The following is a 21,033-nucleotide window of genomic DNA, read 5'->3' as shown; positions in this document are numbered from 1 at the left end:
TTCAGTTTGAGGTACAGGATGTGTAGAGTTTTCGAAGGTCAACTTGCGAGTAGTTTTTCTTCCAGGAAAATTATCGTAGATCTAAATGTGATACATATTCTGAAAAAGCAACTCTTCTAGTAATAAATCTGAGAATTTCATCCATTTTGGTACCACCATTCGGTCTTGACGAATTCTCAAGTAAAATTCGCAATTTTTGAAAAATGCCATTTCCTGGATGAAAATCTCAACAGAGGAATATAGGCTTTCGAAATATTCGCAATAGATTCAGCGAGTTCGAAAACCTTTATTTTCATACCAAAATTTCAAATATCTGGCCCTGTTTAGGAGAAAATAATTTTTTTTGTTTTCCTATTTTTCATTTTCGAGTTGACTTCGAAGCGCTCTCTGGTGTGCAATTCTCTATTGAATCATCAACTGTTTGGTTTTCTAAAATCTTCAAAACAAATTCCATGCACTCCATATCCTAAGACAGTGATAGAACATCCTGATTTTCAGACAGAGTAGCAAATAGGTAATTTTAGGGGGGTCTTACCCCTTGCTCATTTTTGACCCAAAAAATCGAGCATTTCGAAATCGAGTTTTTGTGCTAGGGTGGAAGCCTTGACAATGCTGATTATAAAACTGGAAATCCCAATGGGATCAGACAAATATAACAGGAGATATCGCAGATTGAATATTGCGATTTTTGAAAAATTGCCATTTCCAAGATGAAAATCTAAACGAAGGGAGATAGGCTTTCGAAATTGCTCGCAATAGATTGAGCGTGTTCGAAAACCTATATTTTCATACCGAAATTTCAAATATCTGGCCCTGTTTGGGAGCAACTAATTTTTTTTGTTTTTCCACTTTTCATTTTCGAGTTGACTTCGAAGCGCTCTCTGGTGTGCAATTCTCTATTGAATCATCAACTGGTTGGTTTTCTAAAATCTTCAAAACAAATTCTATGCACTCCATATCCTAAGACAGTGATAGAACATCCTGATTTTCAGACAGAGTAGCAAATAGGTCATTTTAGGGGAGTCTTACCCCTTGCTCATTTTTGACCCAAAAAATCGAGATTTTCGAAATCGAGTTTTTGTGCTAGGGTGGAAGCCTAGGCAACGTTGATTTTATAACCAGAAATCCCAATTCGATCAGACGAATATAACAAGAGATATCGCAGATTGAAATTTGCAAATTTTTGAAAAAAGCCATTTCCAAGATGAAAATCTAAACGAAAGAAGATAGGCTTTCGAAAAAACTCGCAATAGATTCAGCGTGTTCGAAAACCTATATTTTCATACCGAAATTTCAAATATCTGGCCCTGTTTAGGAGAAAATAATTTTTTTTGTTTTTCTACTTTTCATTTTCGAGTTGACTTCGAAGCGCTCTCTGGTGTGAAATTCTCTATTGAATCATCAACTGTTTGGTTTTCTAAAATCTTCAAAACAAATTCTATGCACTCCATATCCTAAGACAGTGATAGAACATCCTGATTTTCAGACAGAGTAGCAAACAGGTAATTTTAGGGGAGTCTTACCCCTTGCTCATTTTTGACCCAAAAAATCGAGATTTTCGAAATCGAGTTTTTATGCTAGGGTGGAAGCCTTGGCAATGCTGATTATAAAACTGGAAATCCCAATTGGATCAGACAAATATAACAGGAGATATCGCAGATTGAAAATTGCGATTTTTGAAAAATTTCCATTTGCGAGATGAAAATCTAAATGAAGGGAGATAGGCTTTCGAAATTGCTCGCAATAGATTCAGCGTGTTCGAAAACCTATATTTTCATACCGAAATTTCAAATATCTGGCCCAGTTTAGGAGAAAATAATTTCTTTAGTTTTTCCACTTTTCATTTTCGAGTTGACTTCGAAGCGCTCTCTGGTGTGCAATTCTCTATTGAATCATCAACTGTTTGGTTTTCTAGAATCTTCAAAACAAATTCTATGCACTCCATATCCTAAGACAGTGATAGAACATCCTGATTTTCAGACAGAGTAGCAAATAGGTCATTTTAGGGGGGTCTAACCCCTTGCTCATTTTTGACCCAAAAAATCGAGATTTTCGAAATCGAGTTCTTGTACTAGGGTAGAAGCCTTGGCAATGCTGATTATAAAACTGGAAACCCCAATTGGATCAGACAAATATAACAGGAGATATCGCAGATTGAAAATTGCGATTTTTGAAAAATTGCCATTTCCAAGATGAAAAGCTAAACGAAGGGAGATAGGCCTTCGAAATTGCTCGCAATAGATTCAGCGTGTTCGAAAACCTATATTTTCATACCGAAATTTCAAATATCCGGCCCTGTTTAGGAGAAAATAATTTTTTTAGTTTTTCCACTTTTCATTTTCGAGTTGACTTCGAAGAGCTCTCTGGAGTACAATTCTCTATTGAATCATCAACTGTTTGGTTTTCTAGAATCTTCAAAGCAAATGCTATGCACTCCATATCCTAAGACAGTGATAGAATATCCTGATTTTCAGACAGAGTAGCAAATAGGTCATTTTAGGGGGGTCTAACCCCTTGCTCATTTTTGACCCAAAAAATCGAGATTTTCGAAATCGAGTTCTTGTGCTAGGGTGGAAGCCTGGGCAATGCTGATTATGAAACTGGAAATCCCAATTGGATCAGACGAATATAACAGGAGATATCGCAGATTGAAAATTGCGATTTTTGAAAAATATTGCCATTTCCGAGATGAAAATCTAAACGAAGGGAGATAGGCTTTCGAAATTGCTCGCAATAGATTCAGCGTGTTCGAAAACCTATATTTTCATACCGAAATTTCAAATATCTGGCTCTGTTTAGGGGAAAATAATTTTTTTAGTTTTTCCACTTTTCATTTTCGAGTTGACTTCGAAGAGCTCTCTGGAGTGCAATTCTCTATTGAATCATCAACTGTTCGGTTTTCTAGAATCTTCAAAACAAATTCTATGCACTCCATATCCTAAGACAGTGATAGAACATCCTGATTTTCAGACAGAGTAGCAAATAGGTCATTTTAGGGGGGTCTAACCCCTTGCTCATTTTTGACCCAAAAAATCGAGATTTGCGAAATCGAGTTTTAGTGCTAGGGTGAAAGACTTGGCAATACTGATTATAAAACTGGAAATCCCAATTGGATCAGACGAATATAACAGGAGATATCGCAGATTGAAAATAGCGATTTTTGAAAAATGGCCATTTCCAAGATGAAAATCTAAACGAAGGGAGATAGGCTTTCGAAATTGCTCGCAATAGATTCAGCGTGTTCGAAAACCTATATTTTCATACCGAAATCTCGAATATCGGGCCCTGTTTAGAAGAAAATAATTTTTTTTGTTTTTCCACTTTTCATTTTCGAGTTGACTTCGAAGAGCTCTCTGGAGTGCAATTCTTTATTGAATCATCAACTGTTTGGTTTTATAGAATCTTCAAAACAAATTCTATGCACTCCATATCCTAAGACAGTGATAGAACATCCTGATTTTCAGACAGAGTAGCAAATAGGTCATTTTAGGGGGGTCTAACCCCTTGCTCATTTTTGACCCAAAAAATCGAGATTTTCGAAATCGAGTTTTTGTGCTAGGGTGGAAGCCTTGGCAATGCTGATTATAAAACTGGAAATCCCAATTGGATCAGACGAATATAACAGGAGTTATCGCAGATTGAAAATTGCGATTTTTGAAAAATTGCCATTTCCAAGATGAAAATTTGAACGAAGGGAGATATGCTTTCGAAATTGCTCGCAATAGATTCAGCGTGTTCGAAAACCTATATTTTCATACCGAAATTTCAAATATCGGGCCCTATTCAGGAGAAAATAATTTTTTTTGTTTTTCCACTTTTCATTTTCGAGTTGACTTCGAAGAGCTCTCTGGAGTGCAATTCTCTATTGAATCATCAACTGTTTGGTTTTCTAGAATCTTCAAAACAAATTCTATGCACTCCATATCCTAAGACAGTGATAGAACATCCTGATTTTCAGACAGAGTAGCAAATAGGTCATTTTAGGGGGGTCTAACCCCTTGCTCATTTTTGACCCTAAAAATCGAGATTTTCGAAATCGAGTTCTTGTGCTAGGGTAGAAGCCTTGGCAATGCTGATTATGAAACTGGAAATCCCAATTGGATCAGACGAATATAACAGGAGATATCGCAGATTGAAAATTGCGATTTTTGAAAAATTGCCATTTCTGCGATGAAAAACTAAACGAAGGGAGATAGGCTTTCGAAATTGCTCGCAATAGATTCAGCGTGTTCGAAAACCTATATTTTCATACCGAAATTTCAAATATCGGGCCCTGTTTAGAAGAAAATAATTTTTTTAGTTTTTCCACTTTTCATTTTCGAGTTGACTTCGAAAAGCTCTCTGGAGTGCAATTCTCTATTGAATCATCAACTGTTTGGTTTTCTAGAATCTTCAAAACAAATTCTATGCACTCCATATCCTAAGACAGTGATAGAACATCCCGATTCTTAGACAGAGTAGCAAATAGGTTCTTAGACAGAGTAGCAAGGGGTTAGACCCCCCGTCTAACCCCTTGCTCATTTTTGACCCAAAAAATCGAGATTTTCGAAATCGAGTTTTTGTGGTGGGGTGGAAGCCTAGGCAACGCTGATCATATAACCGTAAATCCCAATTCGATCAGACGAATATAACAGGATATATCGCAGATTAAAAATTGGAAATTTTGAAAAAGGCCATTTTCAAGATGAAATATTTAAACTAAGAGAAATTAACCTGGAACCTTCGCTTTCGCCAATTTGCAATCACCTTGAATATAACCCATAAAGCACAAGTAATACTCGATGCTAGTACGTTTACAGGAGAAGCAATTCCATTCATTATAAAGATATTATTCTATCCTGAGAATCAAACTGGTTGTCTGTCTATTAAGTTCTATTAATTTTTAACGCGTATTCCCGTGAACTAAACGGTATAAAAATGAATTGATTTTTCTATGGCACTCAATGACACTCAAATTCACTCCTTTTCATTACATTTTCGAAAACAAGCTATGAATGGACAAAAATTTACTTCGAAGGTGTACCCATGATAAGAAAAAAATAATTCTCTTTAAAATTCTGTTGAAATTGACCGCTGGAAGTGCCTAACGACGATATCCGTCAAAACCATTTGTTGCGTTTGTGAAAGCTGCAATTTACTTTCATGTCGCGGTCGTTATGATGCATTTTCGATCAGGATGCATTTCATACGGAATGGATTGGCACTTTTACATAACGTGTGCCGTAATACCGTCGTAGTCGGTATGACTTGTGGTATTTGAAACGAGAATTAACCTAGTTAGGTACTTGTGCTATCACTTGTCTAATTGTGGACGGGCCATATGACGGCCATGCACCTGCACTTCATTACGTGAACTCGCCATTTCTATGCTGGGATTCAGGCTCTTACATCACAATCTCGACTGAGGCATTCTATTCGACGAGATGATGCAATTCTCACCATATTTACCGAAATGCACCACCAAGAATGCGGCTACATCTGAACTTTTGATCTAATTGTAAAAATGATTCTTGGAATCATCTTTTGTATTTTTAAAACGGACTCAATACGGGGATGTATTGATATCTAGTTAGCCTAGACCAGTTCCATGCATAAAAAAATATTGCGTTACCATAGCAACGAACAATAACTCATTAGAAGTGTCAGTGTGAAGTTTGAGGTCGAAAAAGTAAAGCAAAGTTACGCAATAAATTAAAAGAAAGAAGATGTCCACCGAAATTGTGAAAATCGAAAAATTGGAGTATCGAGCCATCATCAAGTACCTGTATTTAACAGGGTTAAGTGGAAAGCAGATCTACGAAGATATGTTTAATACCCTTGGTGATCAATGTCCTTCGTATGCGACCGTGAAAAATTGGACTGCAAGCTTCAAAAGAGGTAAATTTTCCATTGAAGATGATGACCGATCAGGAAGGCCATTTTCTATGTCAGTCCCCGAAAATATTGATGCAGTTCACGACATGATTTTATCAGACCGTCGAATTGGGCTAAAACGGATATCTGAAGCACTGAATATTTCATTCGAACGTGTTCATCATGTAGTCCACGTCAATTTAGACATGAGAAAAATTGCTGCAAAATGGATCCCCAATGTTTGAATGTTGAACAAAAGCGTGTAAGGGTAGAAGCATCGCGTTCGATCTGTGCTCGATTTGAAAACGATGTAGACTTCTTGAACCGAATTGTTACTATGGATGAGACTTGGATACATTTCTACGATCCAGAAACAAAGCAACAATCGATGTAATGGCGACACTCTGGTTCTCCCAGACCTAAGTCCTCGTGCCCAAAAATCTGCTGGAAAAGTTCTTGTTTCAGTTTTTTGGGATTGCCATCGAGTAATCGTGATTGATTTTTTGGATAAGGGTAGAACACTAACCGGAGATTACTATTCGACATTACTGACCACTCTACGGAAAAAAAAATAAAGAGAAAAGACACGGAAAGCCATTCAAATGTGTTTTGTTTTTGCAGGACAACGCCCCTTCACACAAATCTCATGTTGCCATGCAAAAAATTCGTGATTTAGGGTTAGAATTACTAGAACACCCCCCTTATTCACCAAATTTGGCTCCATCCGACTATCATCTCTTTCCTCAACTGAAAAAAAGTTTAAAAGGTCTTAAATTTTCTTCTAACGAGGAGGTTATAAAAGCTGTGGAGGTCTGGTTTGCATAGCAAGAAGAAAAATTTTTTCTGAAAGGTATAGAGACTTTGCAGGTTCGCTGTGATAAATGTATCCAATTAAGAGGAGAATACGTTGAGAAATAAAATATTTTGACATTGAAATTTTGTTTGGTTCTATAGCAGGATAAGAATTTTTCAATATATCCTCGTGATTACTCTTAGCTCTACTTAGATCTAGTCCAATTGCTACAGCTTACATCAAATGATGCTGGAATTAAGAGAAAATCGAATCATCTCAGAAAAACCTGGAGCAAAAATATCAATTTATAGGACCCAAAAATGAAATGTAAGGAACTTGATTCAGAAGCATTGAAAGCAACCAATCAAAAAAGTCTGACGCAGCTTTGAAGCTTATCGTAAAGAAACGAAGAATGAAAGGAGCTCTGAACGAACTAAAGATGCTCGAAACTTATCTGGAAACAAATTAAGAATGACCACCAACTGAAAACAGAAGAAGATTCTGTTATTTCCCAGAGAAGCATTTTCAATTTTCTGCCAAAAACATGCATTTCTCCGGAAAAATATTGATCCTGTAGTAAAATATTACTCTCTTTCCTGCAACTTATTTTGTACACCCTGTATATACATTCGAACGAACCAGAAAACCGTCTCCGAACATAGCGTGGAATTATTTTCGTATTTATAATTATGAACTTCGTATCTGCAAATAATAGCTTCTATAATGGCGTTGTGTTGCAACATTTGGCCTACATGCAGGTCATTGCTATGTGAGAGAGCATAGAGTTCCATTGAAATCGAAATATAAGGTCGAAAAGTGGTAGGATCCGACATTCTCTCTCACTCCAGCCAATTCTCTATTGAGCTGCTGCTGTTCTCAATATCGAAACTATCAGGATATGACAACATTCGTTCTCTGAACGTTCTTGAGAGCATCGTGATCGAATGTTACTTACCTACACCTTTATTTCTTGGTGGGATACAAATACTTTTTTTTCTGTTTTGTAAAATGAATATCTCGATTCAGCTATTCTATTTTTTCTTTAAATATTTCTGAACCAATTTATCTTATGTTCGACGATTGCTTACAGACAATGATGTGAAGGATCTCACACAAACTTAGAATATAAGAACGAAAAAGTTGTGAGCAGTAAACTATGCAAAAGTTTTTCACCCTATTTTTCAAAGGCCATAACTTATCTTTTTCTCGTTAGATAGCTGATTTGTAGGCTATTTCAACAGTATTCTATATCATCGATGAAAACTCAACGATTATTGGGATTCTTATGAAAAAATTTCAGAAGAACGAGATATCAAACTTTTAAGCGTATTTCTGCTAGGGAAAGCTTTTTCGAAATTTTTTTCACCATTGTCAATTTTGACATTTTGTGGCATTATAAAACTGTTTGTTATTTAGACCGGAAATGTACAGGGTGTTCATGAAAATATCATAAATTTAGACAAATTGAATTGATCAAAACTCAAGATTTTCAAAGTACAACCTTATATTTTCAGTATTTTACTCGATTCTGCATGAGAAAGAGGGGTGTTTACATAAATAAACTATCTACCTCAAATGAAAATTTTCAGAGTTATTATGGAAGGAAAACAAATGAGGAAAAACATGCATTTCACAACGTTTGATCAGTCTGCGATGTTCCGATAAATAATTATGACATTGCAATTATTCAACGCAAAAAATTGATCATTTGGAAACTTCTGAATATTTAAAATCGATCGATGATCAAAAGAATGAGGAATAACAATTTTATATGGATGTTGATGTAATCTGATCAGAAATCAATAAACCAATCGAATCTCTCGATGATTAGATCGTTATTCAAATTTATTATAACGAAATTTCCGATTGAATAATTTATTTATGCGAAAGGTGTTCCGTTTCCTTATGTATCTCAGCATGATATTTTAATTATCGCATCTTTTCGAAATATATTATTTTTTGACATTGAAATTATATGGAATATGTGATAGGGCCATGAGTTCTTGCTAGTGTGGAAAAAATTAATACGTTTATTATAATAGAATAGAGAAATATTCCATCCATAACAACTTGAACAACGAAAAAAAAAATTAAGCTACTTACCTTATCGATGCTAGGATGTGAAATTGCCACTTACATGTTGATAAGGATGAAATAAACGATTCGTACTTAATGCTTCATTCACGTGCATGAATTAAGAATAGATTTCAACAAAAAATGAACAATATACAACACTAGTATCAAAAATGAAATCAGTTATCACTAATTTAAACACAAGTTCAAATCTGAGAAGCATGAAAAATCTAAAATATTCGAGAAACAAAATAAAAAATATTGGATAGGAAGGTGACAAGACATGACACTGTAATATGTCTAGGTTTATGAAAGGTTTGAAGGTTTTTTTCAGAAGCAATAAAAGTTTACACTCGATAAAACCCATCAACTTTCGCATAGGACCAACCATTTTTTTTTCAATCCTTGCACAGGTTTTCCGGCCTTGTATACAAAACAATTCATGGTTGAATAATCCTCATACTGTTCCATTGTTCTTGAAATTAAAATTTCAATATCAATGTACGGCCATTCGAGGAGAAAGTTTCACATCCTATGATACAACGATCATTAGCAGAACTGAAATTTCAGATTGTTCTCGCTTGGTCCAACACACTCACTTCTTCAGGTTCAAGGTTGAAACAAAGGGAAAGTAGAGAAGTTCGATACACCAGATCCTTTCGAAGTTTCCAAATTCCCGCCTCAACTGACCCTATAATTGAGTGGATGTGGGTGTAATTCGAAACGCTCTTGAAATAAATACGGGGATGTATTGATATCTAGTTAGCCCAGACCAGTTCTATGCATAAAAGAAATTTTGCGTTACAATAGCAACGAACAATAACTCATTAGAAGTATCAGTGTGCAGTTTGAGGTCAAAAAGGTAATCTAGAGTTATGTAATAAATTTAAAAAAAGAAGATGTCCACCGAAATTGTGAAAATCGAAAAATTGGAGTATCGAACCATCATCAAGTACCTGTATTTAAAAGGGTTAAGAGGTAAGCAGATTTACGAAGATATGCTTAATACTCTTGGTGATCAATGTCCTTCGTATGCGACCGTGAAAAATTTGACTGCAAGCTTCAAAAGAGGTAAATTTTCCATTGAAGATGATGACCGATTGGGAAGGCCAGTTTCTGTGGCAGTCCCTGAAAATATCCATGCTGTTCATGACATGATTTTATCAGACCGTCGAATTGGGCTAAAACAGATATCTGAAGCACTGAATATTTCATACGAATGCGTTCATCATCGTCCATTTAGACATGAGAAAAATTGCTGCAAAATGGATCCCCAAATGTTTGAATGTTGACCAAAAGCGTGAAAGGGTAGAAGCATCGCGTTCGATCTGTGCTCGATTTGAAAACGATATAGACTTCTTAAACCGAATTGTTACTAAGGATGAGACTTGGGTACATTTCTACGATCCAGAAACAAAGCAACAATCGATGGAATGGCGACACTCTGGTTCTCCAAGACCTAAGAAGTTTCGTGTCCAAAAATCTGCTGGAATAAGTTCTTGCTTCAGTTTTTTGAAATTACCTAGGCGTAATAATCATGATTGATTTTTTGGATAAGGATAGAATAATAACCGGAGATTACTATTCGACATTACTGACCACTCTACAAGAAAAAATTAAAGAGAAAAGACGCGGAAAGCTATCCAAAGGTGTTTTGTTGGTGCAGGACAACGCCCTTGCACACAATTCTCATGTTGCCATGCAAAAAATTCGTGATTTAGGGTTTGAATTACTAGAACACCCCCCTTATTCACCAGATTTGGCTCCATCCGACTATCATATCTTTCCTAAACAGAAAAAAAGTTTAAAAGGTCGTGAATTTTCTTCCAGTGAGGAGGTAATAAAAGCTGTAGAGGGCTGGTTTGCAGAGCAAGAAGAAACATTTTTTCGAAAGGTCTAGAGACGTTGCAGGTTCGGTGTAATAAATGTATCCAATTAAGAGGAGAATATGTTGAGTAATAAAATATTTTGACATTAAAATTTTGTTTGGTTCTATAGTAGGCTAAGAATTTTTCAATATATCCTCGTAGAGGGATACAGATTATTTTTAGTGGTAAGGTGTGTTTTCAGTACCTAGTTTCTTCAGAAGGATTTAGGATTTTATAAATTATTCAACAATTTTTGTGGATTAGTGAGGTGTTGCTCTTTCCCTTCTCGATTGCGAATGACAGTTCATTTTTTAATGTCAGTAAACAAACTGATTTCTTAATTCCCGACGAACTTGAATTCTCGGCGTTATGTATGAATATCCAATTTTACATGTATCGAAAGAGATAATAATAGGTCAAAAATGTAGAACCTCGTGGCTTACCGTGACATAGAATTCGTACGCTGAACCCAATTTCGTTTCTCAATAACTTACAATGCCAAGTTGCTGTCGGTGGAGCCACACGACTACGGTGCTGTCGCAATAGCTGTTTCTTTATTTTCGATGGGAATTTTACGGACGGTCAATAACCGTAGGTAGCATTTCGATAGAAATCGTAAATAGAAATTTCAGTTTTGATTTTACGGTCGATTCCCACGGATCGGCATATCCCTTTCTAATGCATAATTGGTACCCACTACCCACCCCTATATGTGATCTATGCTAACCTTTATAGGTTATAGTATGTGAGGGGGTTACCTTCCACTGACACCTTAAGGTCTGTTGTGCCCTCCAGTTCCAGAGTTCCAAAGAACTCCAGCATCTGAGGGGGCTTCAAGGAGGCTAAGTCCATTCCTGGAAGATTCCCAGAGTATTTCCCTTTTGGTTTCTTCCTTCTCCAGAAAATCTTTCTCACAGGTGCATTTTTCTTCAACACGCAAAGGTTCAGGGCGTGTTTGTGCTCCCTTTCTGAGAATTTGTTGGCCTTCTCGTTTGCTTCGAAGAATAACCAGGAGAACAGACCAAAGTGGCCTAACTGTTCTTGCCTATATCATCAAGTTAGGGACTCCCCTAAGGCTTCGATAGCAGCTTGACTGTCAGTATCACATCCTTGATAGTATTTGATAGGAATCAGAACCACCTTTATTTTTCTTTTTATCCAGCTCAAGAGAGATGGAGCTCAATTTCCCATCGAAAGAAAAGAAGTCTTTTTCGACCTTAAGTTTCAAAAATACAAACTCTAAATTCCTGTACTTCATGATCATTTGAATCCTCTCAAAACCTTGGAGGAATGGAGAGTAAAATCAATTTAAGACATGATGCAGCCTCCAAAAATCATTTGGAACTTTTGCTCAGGCCATTCAAGTGATGTTGACTTCTAGCAAACAACTCAGTAGAGTTTCATAAACTAATTTCAGTACATTAGATCCACACCTTGCTTCACTCATCATTCCTCCATTCTTCACTTCAAAACTTCACTTCCATTTCTTATCTGATTCGTGAAAGTGAAAGTTTTAATCGGTCCGATCTTTGACGAATTGCATTGTTTCGTTTCGTTAATTTTTCGAACCATCTGGAAGATCTCAGCCCCATGATAGTTTAGATATAATTTTATGGATGTCTTGTGGTGCAGTGTTGCATATTATCTCAACATTACATAACGCAGTATTTTGTCGTTAATTTATGACAAACGCCCCATTTATTCTAAATGAATGAATTGCTGGAAATTTACAATAATTGCTTGAAAGCTGAGTTTGAATGACAGTAGAAAGAATGGACATATCAACAAGTCGTTCTTCAGTAGAAAAAACGTTCTTACTCTCTACTGTGATTATAGTCTATGACGTCAGGGATCGCTTATTGGAAAACATCGTATAACCAGACTGTTAAGACTATCGCGTTACAGTATCAGATGAACAATATTAGTGTCCTATCAAAATCAAAATGCGTTGCTTCAGAGCAATCTCGTTTAAGTTACAAAAGACTGAATAAAAAGAAAATCTACTTGCCGATGTGGGGATCCATTTTGCAGCAATTTTTCTCATGTCCAAATTGACGTGAACTATATGATGAACGCGTTCGTATGAAATATTCAGGGCTTCAAATATCCGTTTTAGCCCAATTCGACGGTCTGATCATCATGTCATGAACTGCATCGATATTTTCGGGGACTGACACGGAAACTGGCCTTCCCTATCGGTCATCATCTTCAATGGAAAATTTACCTCTTTTGAAGCTTGCAATCCAATTTTTCACTTGATGATGGCTCCTATTTTTCGATTTTCACAATAACGGTGGACATCTTCTTTCTTTCAATTTATTGCGTAACTCTGGTTTACTTTTTTGACCTCAAACTTCACACTGACACTTCTAATGAGTTATTGTTCGTTGCTATGGTAACGCAATATTTTTTTATGCATGGAACTGGTCTAGGCTAACTACATATCAATATATCCTCGTAAAAGCTTCACCGAGACTTCAAATTTTCTCGTCATTTATTTTTTTCTTTGTTATTCAAACCTACAGTTTCTCATTTTTTCTATTCCATGAAACTCTCTATTCTTCCTGAAAAAAAAAACAAGAGCACAATCTGGTATCTGATCAAAATAAACATCTTGAAGCCAATATTCCTGAAATGAGTTGATGGTAGGTCAGTAATCGTTGGAAAATGAATTTTTCAAGGTCCGAGTACCAATAATAATAATTATTTGATACCCTGAATGGGAGATGGCAGACTGTTTATTACTATTCTGCCTGGCAGAATCGAATTATCAGAGGTCTGATTTGTGCCTTCAGAAGTAGAAGTCAAGAATTGGGTTTTTAGGGTTGGACTCTCTACTAGATGACAGTAGTCGCTACGATGTATAAATACACCTCAGCGCCAAATGACAGGAAACGTGGTCAAGAACAATTCACTTTCCTCACTCTCAGAGTAAAAATGGCAACTTGTACCAATTTCCACCAAACTCTTTCTCGACGGAAAGTCCTTCTGTTGACATTCTGAGTGATAATGGTTGGGAGTTCGATTCAGATCTAATATGTTAAATTCACAGCGTGTTCCGTTAGTGTTTATCAATAAGACCCAGTACCAAATCGAATAAGTGAAAGCAAGAGTCCACAATGAACAACGTTTACCATTGCTGATGCCTTCAGCGATCGTATTCAGAAATAGCGGATACTATAAAGATCAACCGATGAACCTGAACGAGAAAAAGGTTCAAACAAACGATTTGGATAATTACAGATACCCCGCAGAGGATCGGAGGCATAAAAGCGCTGTTATAGTGAAAGTTGAGGACGTCTTCGTCGATCAACATCTACCTTTCTTTGCAAGTCGAAGGCCCGAGACGTTTTCACTTTCAGCATAGTAGCCATTTCCTGCTTTCTCCTGGTGTAATCGCAATTACCTTATGATTAACATGGTCGGGTGGAAGCGTAAAGTTCGCCTTTTTCAGGTCCGGCTTAGTACCGATGTAACGGTAATTTAGAAACTGAAGGTGGGCCTGTACAAATGAGTTCACAACTATAATTGTGCATTGTTTCATTCCTTCCATTCTCTTGGTTCATCTTTTATATTTAGAGGAAAAATGGGGATTCGGATTCACCAAATTGATGAACCTGCAACTTTTGGATCAAAAAAATTATGTGTATTTCAAGATGCTCGAAATAAAAAACCTGTTCTTACTCGAGAAGATTCATACATGAAATGCTTTCAGACGAAGTTGATTGTGAATAAGAATAAATTGGATTTTCAGTGTCAAAGAGCAAGGAGAAAGAAGCAAAAAATAGGTTACAAATATTTTCCTCTTATGAATACCAGAAAGATGATGCTTATACTGATTTTTGCAAAAAAATAAGCCATTTATTGAGTGTTATGATACCTATTCGTATATTCTTCTTGAGGGCCCATCCAGGTTGGCAAATATGACAGAAAAGACGAAATCAATAATATGAAAATCACTTAATAAGTTTTGATAGTAGTATTAATAAACCAATAAGCAATATTACCATCTCATTCGTTTCTATAGATAGTTTTTATGGATATTACACCCTCTAAGTCATTATTTAGCCATGATAAACTGCCAAATAGAAGTTGATACTATTCAATATCAGAAAAAAAAATTCAAATGAAGAGAAAATTGAAAGTCTAGTACTTGGGTGGTTCCTCAGGAGCTTTTCTCAATCATTCTCTCCTTCGAGGCATATTTTCGATGAGGCAGTTTAGAGATTTTGGGACATATGGAGGTCCAAATATACACCAAAGCGCTGGCATTTGCTCCAGATTTGTTGATCGGTTGTTTGGGAAGGATAGTTGTCTGGATATCTCTGCCCAGACATGCTCGATGCAATTTATGTCTGGAGAGCGAGCTGGCCAGTCCATCTTTCCAATAGCATGAGCTTGCAGCGCTTCATCAAGCAACTCTGTGCGATGGTTCAAAGAAATGCCACCCCAAAGACATAAAAAACCCCCTCCAAAAGCAGTTTCGGGAACCATGAACTGTACTGAATATTTTTTCATCTCTTTCCCTCCAAACAAAAGTGGTCCATCGTAGTTAACCATATGAAAACTGAACTAATCAGCATATAAAAGGCTACTCCAGTCTTCAACTGTCCAATTGCAGTGATCTTGTGCTTCCTACACGAACTGGATTCTGTGACCTCCTAAGTGATTGAAAATCAGAACTCCTGTGGCAACCCTCAGTGATCTTTTGAGCCTGGATTTCAGATATATAGAATTCCTTCTAGCAATGATGATCAAAAGGCGATCTTGAGCACTGCTGATCTCCCCCCTTACCTCAGAGGGCAAGGAGCTTCTAGAAGTGAAAAATAATACGATAACAACAACTTAAAATATCTCACTGAACAATTTTTGAGCCGTGTAGCTCAAGCAACCAATTCATCGTTACTTGAACTCCTAAACTGTTGGATGACAGTGCCCTGTCTTCAATCTTCTAATTTTCTCTTTAGATGTGTTCAAGACAATGGAGGAAACTTCATGTTTTTGGTCATGCACAAGTCTTATACAACCATCCAACATATGCTAATATCTCAGGTATAACATGCGTTCAAGATTGCCGTCAGTAACCTTCAACTCTCACTGAAAATTTCGAGAAGCAAACGGGTGAAGGTCTCATCATCGTAGCTACTCGCTCCACCACGTCAACCAGTTGATATTTCAGCGTTCCATGGTGAAAACCACAAGAACGTCTTCATCTCCGACTTACTCGGTATGGCCGATACTTGGGAGCGTTGCAGAATCATGGCAGAAAATTTAGAATGTTCAAAACCGAGGACAGGCGAATGAGCGGAGTAGGTACATAAGGAAGGACGCTAGTTACGCAACCGCCATGACAAACAACACACAATCGCAGGTTATTCACCTGAACTCTGTGCGAAAAAATTGATTGCCAGTTTCACTTCGCGGCAAGAGAAAGTTGACCTACATTATCCATAATCCGAAGTTGTAGCTTGGTAAAAGTTTTTAATACAAAGTACGCCGTACATGTTTGAGTGACAGACTAGACGTATGGAGATACGCTTGCATAAAACATTACCCGATAGAATGGCATAATTTGATAGTTCGATTAATAGCTACTTCATGTAATTGTAATCGTACAATCATCTCCGTGGCTACGTAAACAATTTGCAATCAAGGATCGAAACAACGTGTAAGGACTAATTATCGAGCCACAAACTGAACATTCTATTATCTTTGAGTAGGGTTTTTTATGTAGACGAAACGCATGGAAGGTGGAAAAAGCTTGGGCGGGATATAAGAAGATCGAAGGGGTTTTGCTGATTCAAGTTTTCCATGTTGGGGTTCACCATTGGAAATTTTTTATTTGCAAGGAATTCTTGGACGCGTCCAAAGACTCAATGACACTATGGAATGTTACACTTCAAATTCTACTGCCCAATTAATTTTGAAGAGGTTTCTTTGAAAACCCTTATTTAGGTTCTGCTGGGGCACGTCACTTTTGGTTGATGGTTGATGGTCTGCAGCAATTTATCTCGAAAAGCCTTTTCTTCTTTGGTCAAGAAGAGCAAAATCTAAAGTCGCCTTTTTTTCTATCCTGGACATGGAACCGCGTGGCCAGAAGCCTCCAACCCTTACAGAATGAGGGTTGAATCGATCAGACCACGAAAGTCATTTTCTTAGTACTCAACTCTACAAGATGGAGATGGTATTTCTTCCATGCTAGTTTTTCAACACCTCAAACAGGCCAGCAAACACTTATCAAAATATTATAGGCTACAGCCTAGCTTCAATAACACAACTGTTGAGATGTCTTAAAGCTGACAGGCATCAGTGTTGATCATCTAGCCCTCTTTTGAGCTATGCAAGTAACATTTGAAAAAAAAAAGAAAGCTACGGAGTTGATTTGTATATAACGTAGGCTTTTGATCTTGTGCAGCAACAATTTTTCTCAATGAGTTGAATTCACACGACTTGGCTTGGGTTAACTTTGGGTTAAGTTTTTTAGCCAATTGAAGCTTTCACATGTTTGTGTGTTGCGTCAGTTACAGTAAATTCAGTTTGAACTAAGGTGTTCGCCATGGATCAGTATGTCGAACCAAACTCTCCCTGATCCATATGAACAATCTCCTTGTTTCGTTCGAAATCATATCATGCAGCATAACGGATGATAGAACTTTGTTGTTATCCTTCACCAGTGACATAGCTGTGAGCTACATTGTAGTCACATCACAAAATCTTCGCTAGAATCCTCTAGAACCGATGTGACACTAGAGGAACATAATACTATTAAGCACACCCTTTGGGTAGGTATACCTGGCGGTAGACAGGGTAAGATTTGTTTCGTTTGGTTCATTTAGGCTGATTCTAGAGAAGCTCAGTCTTCTGCATAATGTCATTCCTCAAAAAGATGGGACCTGGTGCATCTGCAGATGCACCAGGTAGCAGGTTAAGCAGTCTTGGGATTTGCCACCAAACATCTCAAATACGTGGAATAAAATGCAGGTATTGATGTGGAAAAGTTGAATAAAGGATGATGTTTTTGGCGAGAAATGAGAGCAGAATAAACTATTGCACTAAATCTCCTATCAACTCATGACTCAATCAACAAGATATATTTGCCATTTTGTCGTCTACAATTCTGTCCCACCCATCGATGTGATATCATATCGATGATAGCGCTACCATTTTTTTCAAACCATTATCCCCACCTGTACGTTATTGGAATTGGAATTTTCTGAAATGGCGTCAAATAGCTGGGCAAATCCACAATGCAATATGATTCACTATAGCCGAGATCGAGTTCATTCGACTCAATTTAATGTTATGACCTAGTTCGAAATGTTTGTAGAACGGAAGAGGAGTACATTTATAGCATATGCTTTACATAATATTTACTGACCTTTTGCGATATTATTCTGCTAATGCCCAGTATCTTAGTCGCTCTAATCAATTCACATTTGACGACACGTTCCTGTTAGAGACAGATCACTAACAGGATCAGGGATAGGGGGATTCATCATCTCAATATTCTCTTTGGAATTATTGTATGTATCTATATTTTTTATTCGGACAAACCTACGTGAGAGCAATCACTGAAGAATTTGTAGAGTAAGGTCGAAAAAAAGACGTGAAAAAAGTGCTTCTCATTGATACCAAGTCAATAAGAACAAGGTTCACGGTGAGCAGTGGAAGTAAGTGGTTAGAGCCAGGGTCGAGGTCCTGAAATCTTGAAAATACGCTCTTCCATAATTCGAAACGCACCGTGTGTGTGCTTCAGGAAGCGGTGAATTGAATTTCAATGACAAATTATTTTATTTATTGCTCCTTAAACGATGTCGGAATCTAATGAAACGATAAGGTTGGAAACTCTTGGGGTCAACAAGAAGCAAGGTTTATAACTATAAGACAGAATCTTCCTGGTTGGATCTAAGTTGTTCTTTTCGATGAGACGCCCTGTATATTTCGATACGAACGATTTCACGGCCCAAACAAAGCGGTGACGACATTGCTCGAGCCGTATCATTAGCATACGAAAAATTTTCATTCATTGTTCACCAGCAAGTTGAGTCAGCCAATGGCATCAAGGTTGGATCTGGTGAAACTTTGTGTTGGAAACGTGGCAATGGCAAGAACAAGCCGTATATAGCACGATGGCATCGTGGGTTATACTGAAAGGTTAACGACCAATCGGAGAAATAATATTTGATGGATCGCCAAAGCTCAAGTTGGGATAGTCGATATTTAAAGATCGTTTTATGGGGTAGTGATGATAACGTAAAAAAAGGTTTTTTGGAGTTTTTCCTTAGGTTTTCATCTCATGTGGTCTAAATATCAATTTCCATATCTCAACTGGATATCGACCATCGATGTGGAAATTGTTTCGTGTTTTTAGTATAATTGTTGTAATACAAATTCCCAGCTTTTTAATCTAGATTGAACACGTATTGTTTTTTATGTTTAACTCATCTATGTTCACCCTCAACTGCTCTATCAGAAAATCAGAAAATAACAATGTTTAAACATTACCCATATCAGTAAAACAGTGTACAAGTCTGATATATTGTCATATTCGAATAGACTCAAATTCAATTCCACTGGAATATTTATTGATAAAAGGCTATCAGAATGCTTTGACAAGGCAAGACTTCAACAGGACAATAGTCTATATTTTCAAATGTGGGTCAAGAATGATAACGGCTCAGAGATACTGTGAGTAGTTACTTTTCGAAATAGCTATGTTTAGAATACTCTAATTATGTCGAATAGTTCCTACAATCTACATATTTAAATTTTTTCAATTGAGTTAGTTTTCACAATCTATTTCAATTGAAAATCCTCGGTTGAATGAATTTTTGTTCGGTTAACGCTGCAAATTTCTATAGCTTTGAAATATTCCAAATTTCTTCATTTCGGATCAAAAAAATTTCTACACTCGACAACTAGTTTATACAAAAATCTAGTATTGTAACGAAAAATAGAAACATTGGACGTTTTTCAATGAAAACAAACAATGAATTACTAGGACGCTATTAGAATTAGAAGCAGTGTCTGAACGCTGTGCGAGAATCAATTTAAACCACTTATTCCGTAGATACCTTGAACAAAGTCATAAGTTACTACTGGTTTTCATTGACAAACGCTTAATGTCACCACGACTAACAAACAAACATCTATTTACAGATGGACATTAATAGTTGGCGAACAAAATTCTAGACATAAACATGTTATTTGTTTGGTTGGCTATCATTGTTTGTTGACAATAATTTTACCACGCACCGCGTTTCTGTCTTAGAAATTTTCGAAACGATACAAACACCATTTTTTGTTCCGTATGGGCTTGTTAGCAGAAGAGATAAGTGGACTCTGCGGATCAGAAAAGGAAACTGCCGATTATAAACTGGCTGTCCAGAAGTGCTCATCTGTAGAATTCTCAAGATGTGACAGCCAAAGCCAAGGCTACGTCAAGTTTGACATCAAAATGTCAAAATGGTCGAAGTGCTGAAAGACTGAATCTTGCTCAATCCACCAAAATCTTACTCTGATCATATACTAGCTGTCCAGAATTGGCAAGAAGCGTTCATCTGTGCAATTCTCAAGATGTGACAGCCAAGGCCAAGGCTTCGTCAAGTTTGACAACAAAATGTCCAAATGGTCATAGATCTGAACATAGATCCTGGTCAATCCACCAAAACCTTACTCTGATCATAAGGCCCAGTGGTTCAGTCTAGGATTGAACGTTAACCCCAGTTCAACCCTTGGAACATAGATATAAGAAATGGAAAATAAACATTTGTTGTTGTCCAAAGACTGGAATGAGATAGTGGCTTAGTGTCGCCAATCACAATTGAGATAGTTCAATCTGACATCATTGTCACGTCCATTTTCCGTACAAAAAGGTAGGAGCTATATAAATTTATTTATTTTACGCCACTGTCTTAGTGTCGCGCTAGACAGAGAAGCCTCGTATGTTTGTACCACAACAAATACATTCATAGCACGTCAATGTTCCATGTATTTATGTTCGGACGTTCAACCTGACAGAATTGAAGGGAACTGTCAAAATTGCAGGGCCTTAGACTGCTAGGATTCATTTGAATATATCCTATACTCCATTCGAAGTAAGAAAATAAGATAGCAGTGAGGTGAGCCATAAGTCTCTGTCTCCTCTTCGCAAATCATCCAGTTATAACGTGTGAGCATGATTGTCTGAGGCATTGATGCCTTTTTTTCATAATTCAGGAGATGTTGAAGAGTGTCATTAAGAGCTAGCATTCTTGTTTTGATCTCAGTGTTAACTGATACTCCCAATGTCATTTTTTCTATTCATCACGATCTGCGTGAATATGAACGAAACACATATCGATGGATAAATCACAAGTCTTGAGCTCAAAGCTGTCGATGCTTTCTAATCTCCTCCACTCCGTCTGCCTCAAATCGAAAAAAACTGCATTGGTTGCATCGAACAAG

The 21,033-nt window shown here is 37.0% G+C and overlaps 1 protein-coding gene across 2 annotated transcripts in view; it reads left to right on the top strand.

Moving 5' to 3' along the window:
• The window catches only part of LOC123315538 (hormone receptor 4), a 56,349-nt gene that overhangs the window by 9,169 nt on the left and 26,147 nt on the right, over positions 1-21,033 (top strand). The window lies entirely within an intron of this gene.

The sequence above is a fragment of the Coccinella septempunctata genome, chromosome 6 (assembly GCF_907165205.1).
Source record: "Coccinella septempunctata chromosome 6, icCocSept1.1, whole genome shotgun sequence".
In the NCBI taxonomy this organism is placed as follows: domain Eukaryota; kingdom Metazoa; phylum Arthropoda; class Insecta; order Coleoptera; family Coccinellidae; genus Coccinella; species Coccinella septempunctata.
The sequence above is the reverse complement of the archived record's forward strand: the minus strand, read 5'-3'. Positions and strand labels throughout refer to the sequence as shown.